General features: G+C 38.9%; 1 protein-coding gene across 10 annotated transcripts in view; it reads right to left on the bottom strand.

Moving 5' to 3' along the window:
• ADGRL2 (adhesion G protein-coupled receptor L2) overlaps positions 1 to 19,911 on the bottom strand; it is a 387,495-nt gene that overhangs the window by 308,462 nt on the left and 59,122 nt on the right. For 8 of the 10 annotated variants that reach the window (XM_050977761.1, XM_050977756.1, XM_050977767.1 and 5 more), the window contains exon 2: positions 4,311 to 4,371. The gene's annotated coding sequence lies outside the window, so the exon portion shown is untranslated. Of the gene's footprint in view, positions 1 to 4,195; positions 4,372 to 19,911 lie in introns of all 10 variants that reach the window. The other 2 variants (XM_018912304.3, XM_050977757.1) reach the window with 1 other exon arrangement.

The raw sequence follows: 19,911 nt of genomic DNA, 5'->3' as shown, positions 1-19,911 counted from the left end.
AATGCATCTTAATCTGCTGTAACTACAAAAGCCAACCATACCCTAAAATTTGTACAGCTTTACTCCAATTTTTTTTTTTTTTAACAAATCACATATATTCCTTTTTTAAACTCCACATTCCCTTTCAAGCAGTATTTGCCCTTATTCAGTAGGATTAGGGCACTTTGAACACACCTACTGTGGTACAACAAATTTTCTGTTTCCTTGTTTTTCCTAGGCACACATAGCTTTCACATTTGCAGGCAGGAAGTAGCAAGTGCCTGCAGATAATCATAATCTCAGCACACAATCACAGCTTATTGTGCTTTTAACAGGACACTATATGCAAGCCCGTTATTCTTTGTTAATCAGTAACTGTATGTTGTTTGACAGCCACCAGATTTTTATTTAACTTTTTTTGTGTGTAATTTCTTACTTCTCTATTTCAAAACCTCCTCTCTATTTCAAATAAAAAAGACTAAAAGGCAACAGCAGTTCAGATCCTCACCAGGGTAATATATACCTCCAAAGGTTGCATCAATTGAGGATCAGCCCTTTGTCCTGCAAGAAAGAATAACACTGAAACATTACAGCAACTCCACTGCTGCCTGCTAGAGACAGCTGGCAAGTTAGTGAATCAGCCATCCAGTTGTATAGCGAAGCTACTTCAAACCTAAATAGACAAATAAAGAGCAGCCATGACATTCTTCATGCAGTTTTCACCAGCTACTGCAGTTTTGACTTAATTTGTTTCCCTGCCTCTTTGCATCTTGAGTCTTTGAAGGCAAATGAACCAGTCGGTGTCATAAAACAAGGAGAACTAGAGCAGCCTTCAGTAATAACAAAAACTAACGGAAACAGGAGATCTTTTGCAGGCAACATTTCACATGGCTCAAAACGTCTTTGTCGCAGTTTCAATTCTGCAGCCTTGCGATTGTTCTGACACCTCTTTATTGTTCCTTTTAAGTGCAAATGCCTAGGTAGCATCACTATAAATGAAACAGTAGTGTTCACAGATTGCATTCAACGGCTGTTAGAGCTTCGTCTCCTTCATCGGCACAATTTGCATCTATTACAGGCTCAGGAATATAGCTCTTTCTGCTTCTCAGTGGCCTCAGAAGGGGGCACAAGAACCCCCCCCCCCGCTAAAGAACGGCAGTGAGGCTGATCTTTAAAGCCCTTCCTAGAGGCAGCCCCTCTATGGTGCTTACTGAAGGGTGGGAGGAGGGAAAGAGGCTGGTGCTGTGAAGACTTTGAAGGACTGTGAGGACCACTATGATGCACTATGCAAGTTCTCTGAATGATCCTGCCTTCTGGTACCCACCACAAAATTGAAGGTGTTTAACAAGAATTGCTAATAAAGATGCAGAGCTCTAGTCCAGCACAGGCATTCAGGGCCTCCTGAACGTGGCTCAGAGGGGTTTTGTACAGTGATTTGAGCAGTAGTCTTTCTCTGGGGTGCAAAAGAAACAGCGCACGAGGGATAAAGAGCCCACAGAGAACAACCTCTCCTAATTCTCTAATACCAGTTATGTGCTGAGACTCTTTTAACAAAATTATCCAGTATGGCCTCAGCTAAAACCCTGTCTGGAAGCTCAGCAGTGTCTTCATGCAAAGCAAGATGCAATGCAGAAGGTGCTGCGTGTTTCCTTTCAGGTTGCTCAAACCAAGAGAGGACAACCACTCTTAATGAATCAAACATAGAAAGTGCAGAAGCTGCCTATTTTTTTATTTCTGAGAAAATAACAGTTTGATGATTTGACTGCTCTTCTTGGATACATAAAGAAAGGTTTGCAGATGAGATTCAGAGCCTTTGTCTCTTTCAGGGAAATGTTTGCAACAACTGACAGGAGTGGCACATTCCAGAAATGAAAATACTAAAAATGTGAGTTGTTCAGGGAAGAAACTTATGCTATTTATGTTTAGTACTTGAGCAGTCCTAGTTTAGGATCTTTAGGTGTGGTACAAATTATAAGCAGGCTAGAGGTCATAACATACTCAATGTGGTTTTATTACTGTTATTATACCTGTGTAATTATTATCTCACAAGTCCAACATTTCAACACAGTCACACTGCAGCATGTGATGCCATTGATGTTCAGGTAGTACACACAATTATTTGTCCTTTCCGTCATGAGACTCCACTATTGCAATATTCACATCAAACGAAAGCAGAAATACGACTTCTATTATTATTGTTATTTTTCTTTGTTGTGTCTCTCAGGAATCAGAAGAAAAGCCAAAGCCAGGGGATGGGAATTCATTTTACTAGGCCACCCTGCTGATCAACTGAAACAAAAAGTTACCATATGCTTTATCTCTGTGACAATGCAGTGGGATTATATTATTTTATCTTGTTTTACTAGCAAGGCATAATTGTATACAGCCTCTCCATGGAGCACACAAAGAACTGAGACTGGAAATTTGAAAAAAAGGAGATAGGTGTATGGAAATACATTTTCTTCGACTCTGATCAATAGAATGAAAATCTGAAGAATCACTGACACATCTTTCATATTCTCATTCTTTTTTGAGAAAGAGAACATATTTCACTTACAGAATTGAACTATTACAAACGCAGTTGGAGTCTGCATTATCTGTCCTTTGGATCCCAATCATCAGCTTAAAATCTTTGTCTTTGTCATAGTTTTTTCATTTAATAGAAAAGAATTAGGTAAAATCTCCTCAATGACCATAAGAATTTATAACCAAATACTCTATTTGCATGTCCAGCTTCTGTGGAATACAAAATAAACCTCTCTTCAAACACATAATAGATACATTTTCCTGAAGACAGATACTTGTTTCATAGAACGTTTTGCTCAATAGTTAAAAAGATGAGATTTTGTCAAATGACCTACAACAAAATCAGTCCTAGGGAAAGCCCTAAGCACTGACTATCCACTTTTCTATTTTAAAATGATATTTTTCTATTACTGCCTTAAACACCTTGCAGTGTGACTTCAGTGTCCCACTATAGTATGCCATCAAGTGTGGTGCTATTATTCTCCTATAAATTCAAACCAGAGACACAGGAGAGCAAATTACAATGCCTCAACTTTCTACACCAGTCAGCAGCTATACAGAATACAGATTTTCAACCACTCTAAACATTCTAGCAATTCATTTCAGCGACATCTATCTAGCACAAATTTATATAACATACTTGGATTCTCCAAATAAACTTATACAAAGGCAGGTTTCCTTCTAGTAAGAGAACAAAAAAGTCTTTTAAGATGAAGTTACAGCATGACGATGTTTGTATTCCAAGGAAAGCAAGCAGTATTGTAACTTACATAAAGCTACAAAGCTCAGAAATTCTGCAAGACCTACATTTGCCATTAAACTAGGTGCCCCTGCCCAATGACTTAGAGACTGTCCATCATTACTGGAAAAGAGAAGCTGGGTACAGATATCACAGATGATGTAAAACAGACAGAGTACATGTTTATGCAAATAGATGAATTTCATGGTTTTGTACTCCTCTGCATTTCCCTCTAAAACTGGATTTGAAACAAGGTAATTAAATTAGACCACTGGTAGAACTCCAGGAGAAATTAGTTCAACCAGACAGAAAAATCCCAACAGAATCATTGATAACTGGTTGCACCTTTCCAGACTTGGCCTTCCAGAGAGGCAGATATAGAATAAACAGGTGCAGGCAGGAAGATAACCACTTGGCAAAACCTGGATGCAAGAGCGCAGTAGCCAGGTAAGTACAGCCATCCAAGTAGGAGGGGGAGCACTGAAAATGGTTCATCAGGAATGACTAGGAGGCTTTTCAGCCCCATATGGCACCTTTTCAGCCCCTTGACACCAAACACTACTGGCCTCCCTCTCAAAAGCAGCATTTTTAAAAAACTTGTCAGCGTGACTGCACAGGCAGTGCCAGGAGTCGCCCCACTCACTTCTTCATGCTTCCCACCACCACCTGGTGCTGGCAAAGATCCCTTTGGCTAGCAAGGCACTGGGGCTTTGTTTCTTCTTGTGGCTCTATTGTAAAGGGTACAATGTGGATCCTTGTCTCCTTAGGTATAATTAAGTGCTTAAGCGGCAGCATGTCATGCTGCAATTTTGTGATCTGAGCCTGGGTCCTGAGCTAGCCTGAAAGCTCAGAGGGCAGACAGGCAGCACTGCATTGAACAACTGGTGAAAATTGCCAAAGATAACATTAATTCAGGGGATAAATGCACATGAAAAATTTAGAGGGGCCTACCTTCAACTCAACTTCATCAGGAATGCTTTAAGGAAAGGATGAAAGGAAACAGCAAGGAAGAAGCCATCAAATTATGTTTTTCACAGTAGCACCTCCAATCAAACAGGTCTCTTACCCAAGATTGGGTTTCATTCTGCCCAGCTTCAGGTGAGGTGGGGTCACTGGAGAACCGTCACCTGCAAAAAGAGCACAAAATATTTGTGGATTTAAGATCCAAACATTACAAGCATGAAAAAAGTAAAACATGACACATTTAATCATACCCCTCACCAGAAATGAATCCATATTTATCTACCAAAAAAGCAAAGGACTGAATGAATCCAAAAGCTCAGTTTGGTGGCTGGCAGCAGGTGAAAAACCGATGAATCTTATGTAGCATTGGAAGGGCAGTAACAAAAAAAAAAACATACCAAAAATCCCAACCAAAACAGCAAACCCAAACCAATTAATTTCTAATCTTCAACCATTAGTTATTTGAAGACAGCATTTTTGCCAACTGCCTGTATTGATTTAAAATAAAGGAAGGCTTCCACCACCATTAAAACTAAATTTCTTTCTCATCCAGAGAGAAAGTAGTTGCCTTTGGAGACTGAACAAAGACAGGTCTGAATTCTTCCCCTACACTCTATTCTTCCCTAAGCATGGATCCAGAGAGAAAGACAAAGGGGTTATTTTGATTTGCACACCACTGCTTCCTTTCATGCTTTTTTTTCCTTGAAGTGGCATGTGCTCCTTTAAAAGGAGCAGACTCCCAGCTTGCCATGGGACCCCATTGTTTTCTATCTGTGATTGAAATAAATCTCCTGAAATATGTTTGGTTTCTCTTAAATTTCAAAGTGATGGCCAGTACTCAGCTGCAAATGGTTTCAAACTGATCTTAGCCACTGCAGATTAAAACTCCCTCATCACTTGCTGTGAAACAAAACACAGTTAAAACCCTCTCATCATCATCTGGGAAATTCTGGCCAAGCTTTACTTTCAGCTCTCCTCATTCAAATCTGGAGACATTCTTTGGAAATCAACACAGAGAATGTTATACTTCAGGTAGTGTAAGCAAGTTCCCACCAGGTTTAGTGAAGTTACTTCAGGATTTGCCATCATGGCTAAGCATATATTTCCACAAACTGAACTGAGAGCAAAGAGTCCCCATCCCTACATAATTTTTGCATCCACCTCCCTCTCTTACTTCCTCCTCTGCTCACTCCTGATATTCAATAAAATCTCCAGACTTATTCTTTGCCAAATGAAGCAGACAAGTGTTTCATTACTTTTTTTTTTTTAACTTGTTTATCTTATCACTTGCTCTCTCTGAAATAAGTGATTTGCATGTGTCATGAAGCCAAGAAATATCTTCATACATTCTTTCATACTGATCTGATCAAAAATATTTTATTGGGAGAAATGATTATGTAATGGTTAAGGGGGAGGAGAGTGTGAAACTGGAGTTACAAATAACTAAGTATTCAAGGAATTCTCCAGCCTGAATTGACTGTAGAAATTTGGTTTTAAGCTGAGATAGAAGACACTTAATATTATCAAAGGAAACAAAATTAACAACAGCTTTGCAACAAAACACCAAATCCATAAATAAAAGCTTATTTTGAAATTGATATCCAGAGTAGTAAAGAAGGAACTAAATCAAGATCACAGCTAAGACAGAGGAGCTCTATTCTTGAATCAGTTTTGATCACTGTGCAGCCTCGAGTAAGAAACTTCTTTAGTATCTAATGAATCAAATTCAGATAATGACACCATCTTTGAAGAGCTTTGACATGCTCAATCCTAAATTTTATTACTATTGCATGCCTGGGTCTGTGGCACAGTTTTTGCAAGAAAAAGCTGGTAGTTTCAAGCAAAGAAGTAGCATATGTTCAGTTTAAAATTCAAATGTATTTATAACTGAACACTAATGGCAATGTCATTTATTCATTTAACAATTTTGCAATAGGCCATATGAGGCAAGCCATTTTTAAATGCATTGATTGGTACTGTACAGAGAAAGAGGAGTTAAAAAGAAGCTGAGATTCATCAGAAGTTGCAGTATGCCATAAGGTGGTGAATGCTGCCCTCTGGCTCAGGTTGGCAATGGTCACTCATTTAGAAATGCTCCGTTTTCAAAGTGTGAGGGAGAAAAGAGAGGTTGAGGTTCAACAGCTTTCGTTAATATTTTGGTCTGCAATAATTGTATTAAAAGGCTACATGCTTGAAAAAATGCAATGTTAGAAAGAAATTTCCTCAAAGGTTAAAGTTTGTGGTTATTTTAAAATCATGTTTTTCAAGTATCTCCAACACAGAAAAAGAGCTACTTTCTTTTATCATCTATCTAGAATGGACCATATAAAACAGTCATGTCAGCACTAAACTTACAGGCCCATGGAGGACAGTTTCTTTCATACAGTTTTTTTAAATAATTCAAGAGTAGATATAACTTATTACAATGTGTTATTTTAAAGTTTTAGGCAAGATTTATAACAAAGGAAAAGTACAATACTCTTTATCTGTTCATACAGTGAAGAAAAGCTTAACCCATTTCACTAAAAGATAGTGTGATTGAGATGTGTATGTCTACAGCTCAACCATAACAGCTTTAGGATTTGCTAAAGATTATGCTTGCATTTTTCTGCTGTAGATGCACCATTGTTTTTTAAAAAATGACGCGTGAACAGATGTTTAAGAAATAGTAGGCAATGATTTTATTGTGCTCCTTCTAGAAAATGGGGACTGTTTTTCCCTTTAAAAATGTTACACCTTGCCTTCTACTACCCCACAACTTTAGTTAGTTGGAAATAAGGGGAAACATTCCTCACTTACAAATTTCTATTACAGAAGGTAGATGTAAGATACTGCTCTATTGCCATGCTAAATGTGCCCACCCCACAAGAGGCCCAGAGCCAGCCTGTCTTGCTGGCTGGTCTCTTGCCTGGCAGGTTGATCCTCAGCAAAGGAACACTAGACTTGATGTCCTTCTGAGTACAAGGCTCAGTTTTATTTTCCCACCTCCTCCCACCTAAAATTCAGTGCTTGAGGAACTGTTTGAGGAAGCGTGGAATAGAATAAAGGGTTACAGGCAACATGCAGGTCCCCTTCAACATGGTATTCTATAATTCTATGAAACCCAGCTCCATCGTTGCGTTAAGTTTTAGAGTTCATATTTTCCAGACTCTGTACTGCATTGGTATATAACTCTGAACTTCATACAGAGTGTCAGCAAGTTGTCTTCACAGTTGGGTTGGACAAAACAATCATTTTCCAGCTCGAGAACCAAGGACACTGTTACAGCTTGAGGCCCAAAAAGTATAAACAGGTAATTGAGGAGAGAAATCTGGGAGGAGACTGCATAAACTGAAGCTGTAAATGGACAATTAACCCCAATATGTAAATGGACCAGAACTTACAAAAGTGTGAAAATGTGTGATCTCAGGTGTAGCCTCAGCCAGGCTCTTGTACTGCCCAAGGTGTATCCTTTGAAGGCTTTTTTAATAAACACCTACTTTATTCCTTTAGCACTGTCTAGCCTCTGTTCTAGGTAACCTCTCAAGGCATCACCATGACTAAGTCCTACAGCTTATCTTTCTACAATATGAGCTAGAAGAGAGATTGGATGCCTTTCTCTTAAGATGATAAAATGCAGTATTCTGAATATGAGACAGTATTTCTCCTGGGAATATTCAGCTTTGGATAAGAAAAAGTACTCTTTTATATCTAATGAGAAAATTTTGTTTTGTCTTGAGGGAGAAATTTCAGGATAGCTTTGGGAACAACTATCTCAGAATAAAATTGCAAACAGAAAGAAGTTGACAGAGCTTTTTGTACACTCATAGTACACATCGGCATAAAGGTAATTAAAAAACCCCAAACCAAACAACTTTAGCATATTAAAAGAAAAAGGAAACCCTAAGCAAACTTTCAAAGGAAGGATTTTTAGACGTTATGAATGCAATACATGGATTCAAAAGACCCAGGGGAATCAGGTAAGGAGAGCAAAATACACTGGGAAAGCTCATAATGTGCTCTCATCTGAACTTAACAGTGAAATTTACACTCACAGAATGAGTTTTAAGATTTTTTTTTCCTATAAAATTGAGTAAAAACAAGGCAACTTGCAAATCTTCTGGCTCAAGTTTTTATTTCTGAGAAAGGAAAATGTTACACTAATTCTATATCCCTGTAAATAAGGAGATCTAGAAAAGCTTTTAACTTGAGAGCTACCTCTTTTGCTTATTTATTCAGCAGGGAATACATAGAATCAAGTGAAAAGTACTGAAAGTGAATCTGAGTCTTTCAGCAATAGAATTAGCTGTGTGGAAAAATTAGTTTCCATGTCTTTAGCCACTACCATGGCTTCTGAGAAGGAAAGACCCTGTTTTGGGAAAGGTCACGTAATTAAAACTGATGGAAAGATAGAAAAAAAATTTTTTCAGGTTTTGAAACTTGTTACCCTGCTTTGAGAACATAAAAAACCTTTCAAAGATCTGCAGAAACAAAACAGCATTAAAGAGGTTGTTTTGATACTCAGTGTAGCCTGCTGGGTATGCTCTATTCTGAGGACTTTTCACACTGAATTTGGCAGAACATAAAGCTGAGCCTAGGTCATAAATTTCCCAGGCCAGGGCCAAAGCCCACAGAACATAACAGTTCTAGAGCCTGATGACAGTGTTTTGGATTTTATGAAGGCATGTTTGGCCTACATTGCATGTGACAAGGAAGCTTTTCCTCAGTGATGTAGCCAAGAATTCAAGTGGTTGGTATTGGCATGGAAGGAGCACTGGCATTTTGGAGGTGCTGTGACCTTGAGAAGATCTCTGTGCACATGGTGTGAGTTGGCCAAAGTGCTTAAAGGTATCCTAGGGAAATGCAACAGGCTTTGGGAACCATGTTCTTATTTTTTCCCTGAAACAGCATCTATTCTCTTATTTACATCTACCTAAATTCTGAAAAAAAAAAATCAGTGGCAAAGAGGGGATAGAGAAAAGCTGGGAACTTGACAGGGAGCTTGTGACAACACAAGGCTGACAGAGTTGAATGTCCTAACATCTGGAGCTAAATGTGAAAGTGCTGCTGAGCCTACAGAGGTCACATCTTTTGTTAGGTCTGGCTGAGATGGATAGCACAGCCCTCGCAGTGCTCTGCTTGGCACAGGTAGCAAGAAAATTGTTGATAACACACCAATGTTCTGGCCACTACTGAGCAGTGCTGGCACAGCATCAGAGCAGTCTCTCCAACATTCCCACCTCACCAGTAGGCTGGGCAGAATCTTGAGAGGGGACACAGCTAGGACAACTGGCCTAAACTGACCAAAGGTATATTCCATACCATATGATATTGGTCATATATATAAGCTCAGATACAAAAGCTAAGAAAAGGAGGAGGAAGGAGGGTCATTTTTTACTTCCATTTGCCTTCCAGAGCAACCATTGACTGTACTGAAGATCTGCTTTCTGAGAATGTCTGGACATCACTTCCTGGTGGGAAGTAAGGAATAAAATCTTTGGGAGTTTTCATTGCTTGTGCCTTTTTTTTGCTTTAGTAAACTGCCTTATCTCAACCTATGAGCTGTTTTCTATCTTATTTTCTGTCCCCAGACCAGTTTAGTAGGAGGAGTGATAGAGTGGCTTAGTGGGCATCTAACCAAGATCAACCCACTACACATCTAAAGCCAGCACTGCACAATTTTCTTCTCTGATGGTACAGGCAAAATTCAGTCTTTGGGGAACTTCCACATCTGTATAAAGACATCCTTGTTCCTCCAGCAAGCACAGAGTAACTGAGCTTGACAATGGGAGCAAGAGAAGATATGAAAGACCCTCTGCAAAGCACGTGTTCCTCACCCTGCTCCCACCAGCCTTGGTGTTTCCCAGGCCTTTTTTCTCTATGGAGATCCCAGATGTATGAGTAAACAATGGGATTGCTGTATTTATACAGATATTTCCAGAGATGAAATATAAAGAAAATGAAGGAAAAATTTTTACAGTTCCCACACATTTATACTCCAGCCAGAGATTTTCTGATCAACTTCTAAGTCCACCCATATATTTTTTAAACAGTGCATTGCTAGAAAATCCATATTTGTTTTAATTTACTTCATGGAGTAAGACAAAGGAATAACTGATTCTCAAGGGAGGTGATGGTAAATCACATTGTCTTGAAAGTTGCTGCCTTTTCTCACTGATGTTACATTCCAGAGACATGAGTGCACAAATACCACACAGCTGAGATTTTCAAAAGGATCTGAGTGGCAAGGACCTCAGCTTCTTCCAATCAATCAATAAGAAGACATTCCAATATACTTTTCCATTTACCTGAATAAGAAGCTATTTTACACAGCATAAAAACCAAACCTCTAGCTTCCCTGATGAAACTGGGAGGACTTGTGCTGGTAACAGCTGACACAGAAGGCACAAAGTGAAAAATATATGCTAAATAAAAAACCCGGTTCTTTCTTGGTGAGTTTGGAAACTGCAGATCTCACTCATCACCTGTGAATCTCTTTGAAAAGGTTCTAGCAGCTCCTTTGCTCAGAGTGGCAATACCTAGGTGACTTAGCTTCTAGCATCACACTTTTAATTTACATCAGAGAAGAACAAGCCACCACTAGAAAACTACTGGCAAATGTAAGACATTTCATTGCAAGGAAGCAGTCAGGAGCCTTATGGGGGTAACTGTTTCACCTCCAGCTTTCAAAATGAACTCTTTCATTTGTTTTAAGTAGCTTCTTTCTGAGTGATTTTTGCAATAGGAATTTGAACACATTCTCAAATTAAAAAAATTGGAACAGTAAATCAGACTGTAAGATAAATAACAATACCTCTGCTATTAAGTATCACAAAAAGTTAAGATTAATATGAATTTTAATATGTAAGTCAGATTCCACTGAAAAAATCCAAAAACCAAATCCAAAATAAAAGGAGAGCTCCGAAACAGCTGGGTAGCTTGAATCTGATATAAACTTCATCTTTCAGAAAGATGTGCTGCACATCTTATAGCTAAAGACACAGCTTTAATTTTCAAGCCATGGAGAAGGGAGAACACCTAGGGAGAATTCCTCATTACTGTGTCAAGGGAAACAGAACATTTGCTTAGACTCCCAATAGGGGTACGAAGACATGTTGAAATTTAGAGGTTAGTAATAGTTATTGCAGTCCTTTTATGAGTTTTTATTTTCAAAATATGCATACATTAAGCAAAAGAGTTCAAGACTTTAAGTGAGGTTCAAGTGTATGCTTTGAAATGGGAATAATATGGGAGTAGATGACATTTACACCATCTAAGTTTAAAAAAAGGAATTAAAATGAGTTTTTATCTAAAGTGAAAAAAACCCAATTAAGCTAATAGCATAAATCTGAAGTTATTTGTGCATCAATGTCTGGACAAAAGAATGTAGTAAAAACTAGCTTATTAACAATGACAATGGATTTGAAAGGAAACACCAAGGTCTGTAGGAGAAAAAGGAAAGAATGGAGAAACATTCCCTATTTAGAGTGACATTAGATCTGCAGTGGCCTGGGAACACTTGGTTGAAAATGAAGAACTAGCTCTTTCCAACGAGATGCTAAATGTTGACTGACAGCTGACTGGGTTGAGTGAAATGTAAGAGGAGAATCACATTAAATATAATAACATAAATTAAGGGTAGTTTTCACACTTGTAATATCCATTTTAACCATTATCTTTGGATCAGTATCTAATTAATACTTCTGGACTAGGCCTTATATGCTGGTAATAATACCTCTCATATAATTTTTATTTGAATTCTTCTTAATGTTTTCTTTGTCTGGGTTCTCTGCCTTAATGCAAATTAACTTTGCTTTTATGTAGTGCCCCTGGCAGAGTTTTTGAGAGTTATGGCACAGAGTCACATTACACTAATCCATGGCAAATGTTGAAAACTGCTGAAAGGACAGTGGCATTTTGGGATTGGTGGTTTGGTTTTTGCTTAGGTTTTTTTTTGGGGCGGGGGGGTTTGTCGTGGTGGAGGGACACAAACGGCCCAGAGGGGATGAGTGTTGGACTGGGTTAATTTTGTGTCAAGTCAGCTTGCCAGGATTACATGATCTTTAAACTTGGTATCAGTAAAACAGGGATGGGACTTTTGGGATCAGCCAGCAGTTACACTGAATTAGGTATAATGTGAAACTGCACCTTGAGAAGGGAAAAGTCACTTCTGGGCATTTTAGAGAGCTGTGAAATGCCCTCCCAGCTTAAGAGAGAGAAATGAGGCTACAGGCCTGTCAGAAGAAAAGAATTTAAAGTGAGGTTGTGTCTGAGGGGAAGGCAAACCCAGTCAGTGCAGGCGCAGAGTTTGATCCACAACTCTCTGAAGTCAAATGTTTTAGTTTACGTCAATGGCCTTTGATTAGGCCCAGAGAGAGCTGTAAGATCCAAGGGCTGCCAGGCTTGGTTACAGTCATCAATACTAGAAATCCCTGAGAGAGTTTCCTTACTAAACTCTAGGCCTTTTTGCTGCAGGACGCTAAGTAAGGGCATGATCCTGAGCAAACCTAGTCCCATCGGCTCCAAAGGCCATAAATTCCTTTGACCATCTTGCAGCACAGACTCTCTGGTTTGCTGTAACTGTTTAATACAAGCACCAGAAAGGACAAGAGAATAGGAGACAGTTTCTGGCAAAGAGATGCTGTTTCTATTGCCAGAACTGGAGCTTTCTCCGAGAGCAGGGTGAGTTAGGAAGGGCCAGCCTGCTGTGAGCTGTTCCCAGGGGATTATCACAGCTGGAGTTTGGCCAGGAGATTTCCCTGTGCAAAGGGGAAGCTGGACCCTGAGGATGCCTGAGGGAAGCCATCAGGTCCATTTTGTGGCACTGAGCCCAGCAAGTGGCCCACTAACCTTAACAGTCTATATTAGTTTGTTTCATTTTTATAGCTTCTTGTGAAAAAAATGTGATTTCTCTGGTTGTTAAACCTTTCTAAACTGAGACAAGCTCACGTGGAAATCAGTTATCTTACAAAACAAAAGCTAATCCCTCCTTGCTGCAAGAGCTCATCATAATGTTGTTGTATAGTTGGGAAATCCTTATCTGCGGATCAACCTTGAAGCTCACCATCTTACTTCCTCAAAGCCCAATTTACATTACTTGGTTGTTTGTGGTTTTAGTTTTGTTGGTTTGGGGTTTTTTTAAAATAAATTTTAAAAATAAATATTTGCAGGATAAGCAAAAAATAAATCAACAATAACAGAAAACCAGCAACTTGATTCTTTCTTCCTGCTTCTGCAAAAAAACCCCATAAAAGCTCAATTGTCCTCTCAGGACTCCTTGTAAGTCTTAACAAAAGTCTCTAAAAAGCAACTAAATGAAAGACCAGGGAGTTAGCAGCAGGGCAGATCTATCATAGACAAATCAGACAAAACCCTCTCTCCTTCTGACCATATCTAGGCTTAGTTCTGATCTCCTTACTCACGCTGAGTAATAATTCACACCATAACTAGCCCCACAGGAGCTGCTAAAATCACCTGGAGTAAGCCATAAGTCTGTTTGAAAAATATCAGTCTGATACACTAAGGCTAAAAATCCTAAAAGCTAATTCAAATATTATTTTTGTAATTACATGGCCTCAAAAAAATTATTCTGTTCTTTAATTTTGTTGCTGTAGTGTGTTATCTTCCAAACAAAACCAGAAAGTTTGTAATTTTCTTTTTTGTTTTTGTTTTTCATCTTAATATAGAATCCAGCTAGAAAAATAATATTTTGTCTAACCTAGAAAATGCAATGAATATACAAAGATATATGAAGAACATGCCCCTTTTTGACAGAGATATTAAACCAGGAAAACCTGAGGCCAAGTCTGCAGTACAAACTTCTGTCTGAAAAGTACATTAGTCAACAGTGTAATAGGACACGATCTCAGCCATTAACCCAGGCTGAGCCTACCCAGTGATTAGCCTGACTCAAAGGCCTTTTTTATTTACTGCGTCATCTTGTAGCTTTGCTCACCCGTGGGTACGTGACAGTGACACTGCTGGGAGGGAGACTCGCTGTGCTGCTGCAGGAGTGTGCACCACAGAGATTCTTCCTACCTTTGTAAATTGATCTCTTCTCTGTGTCTTTCTCTGTAAGCCCTTGGAGAGCTTATCCATGTTTCTAACCACACGAAAGGGAGCCACTGGAAAGTGTCAGAAGACTACTGATAATCAAGCAAATTTTCCTGAGTTTCAGCCTAGCAAGGCTGGACACCAGCACCAGTGGAAGCACTCCAAAAGCTAATCAGGATCCTTGGGAAGGCTATTCTGTTCTTGCTTATAAAATACTGAATCCCTGCTAGTGAGCTCAGCGTGGAGATGTGAGGCCTTGGGAAGTGCCGGAGGTGCCAGCAGCGCTGTTCAATGAATGCCATTGCTCAACAAACCCCAGTGGTCCGGCCAAACTCCTCCTCCAGCAGGAAGCCTGGCAACAAGGCACTCAACCAGTTGAACAAAAACTACAAGCTTTGCACCATGCCAGCTATTTGCCAACAAGCAGCAGCCCGCAGGCTGGATACTGTTACCTAGCTATTAACGAATGCTGCTGATTAACCTTTCCAGAGCACTCTGTCCACCACACCTACTGGTGGGAACCTGCAGTGATAACGCTCAGGGGAAGTTGCTGACATCAGACTGACACTGGGGGTACTGAAAAGGCACCCCAAGAAGTGACAGTGACTTGAAGAGTTAGACATAAACCAGGATAGTTCTCCCAGAGATGTTTGGGAAGAACAGGGTGGGAAGGGTAAGCTTTTTTAAAGCTTTCTAAAAGTAATTACGAGTTCACCATAATTTACACTATATCTCAGGCTGCTGTGCTTGATGGAGAACAAATTAAAATTTTATTCAGAAAGCTTCTTATTATGCCCCAGAATTAAATTTGGCAGAGATCGTGACACCCTCCCCCAGCTATTCTCACCCACGTTTCAAGCCCAAAATTCATGAAAGTAATGTACTGCTGAAACATAGATGATGGCATCTAAAGCACTCAAAATGATGTGTGTGACAAGTTCCAAAGAATCTGGGGACTGTGAAGCTCTGGCAAAAAAAAAAAAAAAAAAAGTATTTTTGTATCTATATTTCTTTCAATTTTTTATTTATTCTGGTGGTGGTGGTCATACCTCCTAAGTATTTTGAACCTTATTTTTCTTTAGAATATACCAAATAAATAAGAGGTCAAGACTCTGGGAAAGGGTAATGAAATATATGAAACTAGGGCAAGAACAACAAGAGATACAAGATTTTGAAATATAACAAAGTTTGCACTAGGATACTGAAAGGTGTCAATTAAAACAAATGCACCAGGAATAAGCAAATATGAAGAAGCTGTCTAAATCTTAATCATGAATAGCAACAAAGGAGGCAAAACAAACAAATTCTGAAAGAAAAGTACAGAAAGAACAAGTACATAAAAAAAAGACTGCACAAAAAGCATATTAGAAGGTGGAAAAAAAGCCAAAATTCAATAATACATGTAAGAAAACACCCCAGCCTCACTTTGCCATGATAAGACTGCTTATGCATACCTTTACCAGGGGTTCTGCAGAGCACTTCTTTAAAATTGTTGTTTTCTCAGTTTAACAGAACTGTTACTCTTTAGGCTAAAAGCGTAGTAAAAAAAAAAAAAAAAGAAAAAAAGATTTCTTGCCTAGATCCTTGCTATGGCTGAGATTTCACATGACAATTGAGCCAGTTTGACAGCTTGCCGCTGTTGATTGGGGAAGCTGCCTCACCCCCCTGCTTTGTTCCCAGCCATGTGGTCTTACTCCTTCCCTTGCACTGAAATCAGCACTTGCTGACACCCCAGTATAAAATACTCCAATCTCTTATTTAAGAACAAAATCTTTTTCTTCTGCAGATATTCTTTGTTGTTAAGAAACACTGAGGAGAGATCCGTAAAACTGCTTAATAGTTCCAGGAAACCTTCACCATTAAAATATTCCTGGAGCTATGGAGATGACAGACATTTGTGTTTTGTGCCTGTTCTGTTCATTCTAATATTCCTATTTTATTTCTTGGAATAAAAATATTAAATGCAGTTCCATTCCCATCATAAATTAAAAAAATAAAAATGTAGCAAAGGCTCAGGTTATAGCCCCTGTGCAAACTGTAACAAAAGTGGGATATGAGAACTAAAGAGATTTTCCCTCTGACTTCCACACTATGAACTGACACTGTACCAGCAAAGATCAATGCAGGCTATCTGGTATCAGCTACACTGAAGACTGAGAACAGGAAAAAATTACAAAGTTGCCATATTCTGCCACCATTTGCACTCTTATAACCGGGTTGACATTCACAGCAGCAGCAGAATTTGGGTTTGTGTATACAGATTAGAAAACAAGGAAAGTCTAACATGGGGTTACTGCTACTATTTAAATAAAGGATCTGGAGGTTTTTTCCTCTTCTCTTTTGGGGAGTACAGATTTCTTTTGAATGGTCCTATAACTGGATGGAAAAATCTGAGCTTGTGCTATTATCCACAGACCACAGAAGGATGTCCATGATTTTGCATAAGCCAAACATTTTTCTTTGGGCTACATTATTGCCAGACACACAAAAAAACCTGAAAACCCTAAACACAAAAACAAAACACAAATTTATTGCTGAAAACAAAGCTTAGTTTCTAATATTCAGCCCTGATTCTTACTCATAAAAGCAGTTTCATTACTATCTGTGGTACAAACAGGACATGGCAATATTCAGGCTATTAAAACCAGAGATTATTCAAAAGTTAACATGTGGTTTTTATTTACAGAAACAGAACAAAAGAGACTCTAATTGAAACAGATCATTTAAATAAAGCCAGCACACTGCTTATGCAGATAGTGCATTTATGTAGATACACACGTGCATGCACATGCACACCCAGCCAGTGCTTCCAGTGTTTTCTGGCTTCTGCAGTACACACAGGGACCTAGTGGGCCCAGAACTCTCTCTGCACATTCCAGGATTTTCTGGCTATCCAGGCCCCCCAGTACAGATCTGGGAGTCACCAGGCATGAACCTCTGCTCAGCTGCCTCTCAGGGAATTAGTCTGTGTTTCATCAAATACAGCATATCTCTGAGAAATATCTGAGGATATTTGATGTACTGATATTTTCCTGATCATTTCCCTTATTGTTCCTTTTTAAGAGACAGCGGAAATTATTTAGATTGCTTGTTAAAAGAAACAAACACAGGAAATGAAACCGGGTGAAAATAATTTCTTAATTTTGAGGGTGCATTGAGGTGGAACAATCCTCACCAAAGATAACTGAAAATGTAAACACACTGATTTCAATCAAAAGCACTTTTCATAAGAATATTTCAGTCACTAGTTGCTGCTGATCCTTTTAGAGGTGTGTTACCCATTCTGGAATATACACAAGAGTTCAAGTGTTGCATAATTACATTAAACAGGGCCTATACAAGAATATCCTGTTTTGCTTCCTGTACACTCACTAGGGTGGCTCAGCTGAATCCTTGACAACATCTAGCTCCATGAAGAAAACATCAAGACTCCTTGCTGATAGAGGCTTTTTACCTAGAGCTTCTCAGCAGTTGGGCTGTTTAGCCCCAATGTGTAAGCAGACAATCACCCTATTGTTTACTTTCTACTCAGAAGGAGCATTACTGCTTTTCCTCACTGTCCACAGTCTCTGTAATCTTAGCAGTCATGTTCACTCAGCAGTTAGTCTAAATATGAGCTTCCCAAAGGACTTTCAAATCCATGACATAGATTAGTATCACTGTGGTTTGATGGCTATCTGTGACAAATTCCACAGTAATTAACATTTTAAACCACGCTCAATACCGAACTTATTTGACCAGGACTCACTCTAGCCCCCAAATTGTGAGAAATTAACAAATTTAAGGGGTACTATTATGAAGTGAATAGGCTGTGGAGGACAATGTATCTTTCAAAAACCCTGTCAGCATTGCTTCATCTCATTACATATCGCTATATCTTTAAAAAAGGAGGGATTCAATTGTGTGATGGTGAATCATGAAACTTCACAAACATTCAAGGAACACACATGCCACTACAAATTAACCATTAGCACTGCATGGTATTCATCCTTTCTGTCACACACTGTGGGAAGCACGCCTTATTAGCATGGAAGCATGGAGCAATAGCATCTCAGCGTACTTAACATTCGCTTACCTTGGAAAAAGAGCACACAATTGCAGTCTTAAACAAAAACCCCAATCCTCAAAATGCTGCAGATCTATTCCTTTCCACATTTAATCCTTGGATTTAAAAATTACAAAATTGAATCCTAAATCCTTTTCTTTCCTCTCTTCCAGTTCGCTGTTTTTTACAATGAAGTGTACTTTTTGCATTTTTAATCAGCTTTAATCATAAACAAGGCTGGCATCACAATTGCAGCTATTGCAGGGTTCCCCCTCACGCACTTCTTTCTTGGTTTTGAATTTCAATAGTACCCTCAACTGGGGGTCTTCCTAGATCCCAGATGTCGAATTATATGGTCTGTCCTATTCTTCTTAGAGGGGCAATCCCATTCGCTGTTAAGTTTCACAGGAGTCTGAATAGCTATTCTGCAATCACCCATTTCTTCTTAATTGTGTTACAGCTGAACGTAAGTTGATCATTAAGAAATAGTTCTCCTTGACTTAATGGTTTCTTAGAAATTTTTAGAAGTATCTGCTGTCTTTACTTAGTAACAAGAAGCACTCTGTGCAAACCCTTAAAAAATAAATCTACATTTAGCATCATTGTTCCTGTCTGAGGTCCTGTGCGGTCTATAAAATCTCAAGAAAGGGGCCCACTTCCCATACCCATCCTACTTACATGCTGTTTTATTTAAGAATCAAGAGTACATTTTACAACCACTTTGCCATGTTAAAAAAGAAAGAAACATAAAAGTGACTTTCAGGGGGAGGGTAGACCTATGTTTTGTTTTACTAGCTTCTTTCAGAGTAAACTTGTAAAATAAAAAGATATAAATGCCAAAGAATTTTGTAAACGCTAATGTAGCAGTAAGCCAGAGCCTCCCACTGACCTAGAAGCAAAACTGGTATTTTAAAGGTGCCCTGCTTTAATGCACATTTTATACATATATGTGTTTGAAATGTCATTTTCTCTCAAGTGTAACCCAACACTATGGAATCACACACATCTCAGAAATAACTCCTACCCACTCCTACTTCAAATAGTAACAGAGGCTAGCTGGCAGATAAGGTTAACATTGTGTAAGGTATTTAAACTAGCAGAGCAGTTCAGATATGCAGCAATGCATCACGAAGGCAAGTCGTGGCCTTTGGCACCCCTCCTCATATTATTATTAATTACATATTTCCTCATCTTATTAGTGTTTGAATGGATGTAAGAAATAAACAAAGGTGCTCCAAAGTATATTGCAGACATACTACAGCCTGACATCTTTCTGGGATTAATAAAAGAAGAACCAGTACTACAAGTGAACTTTGGCTTGTATGTCCTCAAGGCAATTTTGTTTTTGGATAGATTACATGGTCAACTGTTATCTGAATCTGAGAGGGATCATTTCTTTAGAGATATTGAGGATCCTGTTGAGCTACATGGCAGCAATCATAACCTCCCTTGTTCTTACAAAAGAAAAAAATAATCTTCTGAGGCTTGACCATATCAGCAACCCTTTGAGTTACTGAATAATTTCTGTGCTGCAGACTCAGGCACAGCTGTTAGCATTCATTATGCTATGATTTTCGTTTTATAATTCACTTTTAAATCATAAAGATCCAAACCCCAGATACGGATA

The sequence above is a fragment of the Serinus canaria genome, chromosome 8, assembly GCF_022539315.1.
Source record: "Serinus canaria isolate serCan28SL12 chromosome 8, serCan2020, whole genome shotgun sequence".
Lineage (NCBI taxonomy): Eukaryota > Metazoa > Chordata > Aves > Passeriformes > Fringillidae > Serinus > Serinus canaria.
The sequence above is the reverse complement of the archived record's forward strand: the minus strand, read 5'-3'. Positions and strand labels throughout refer to the sequence as shown.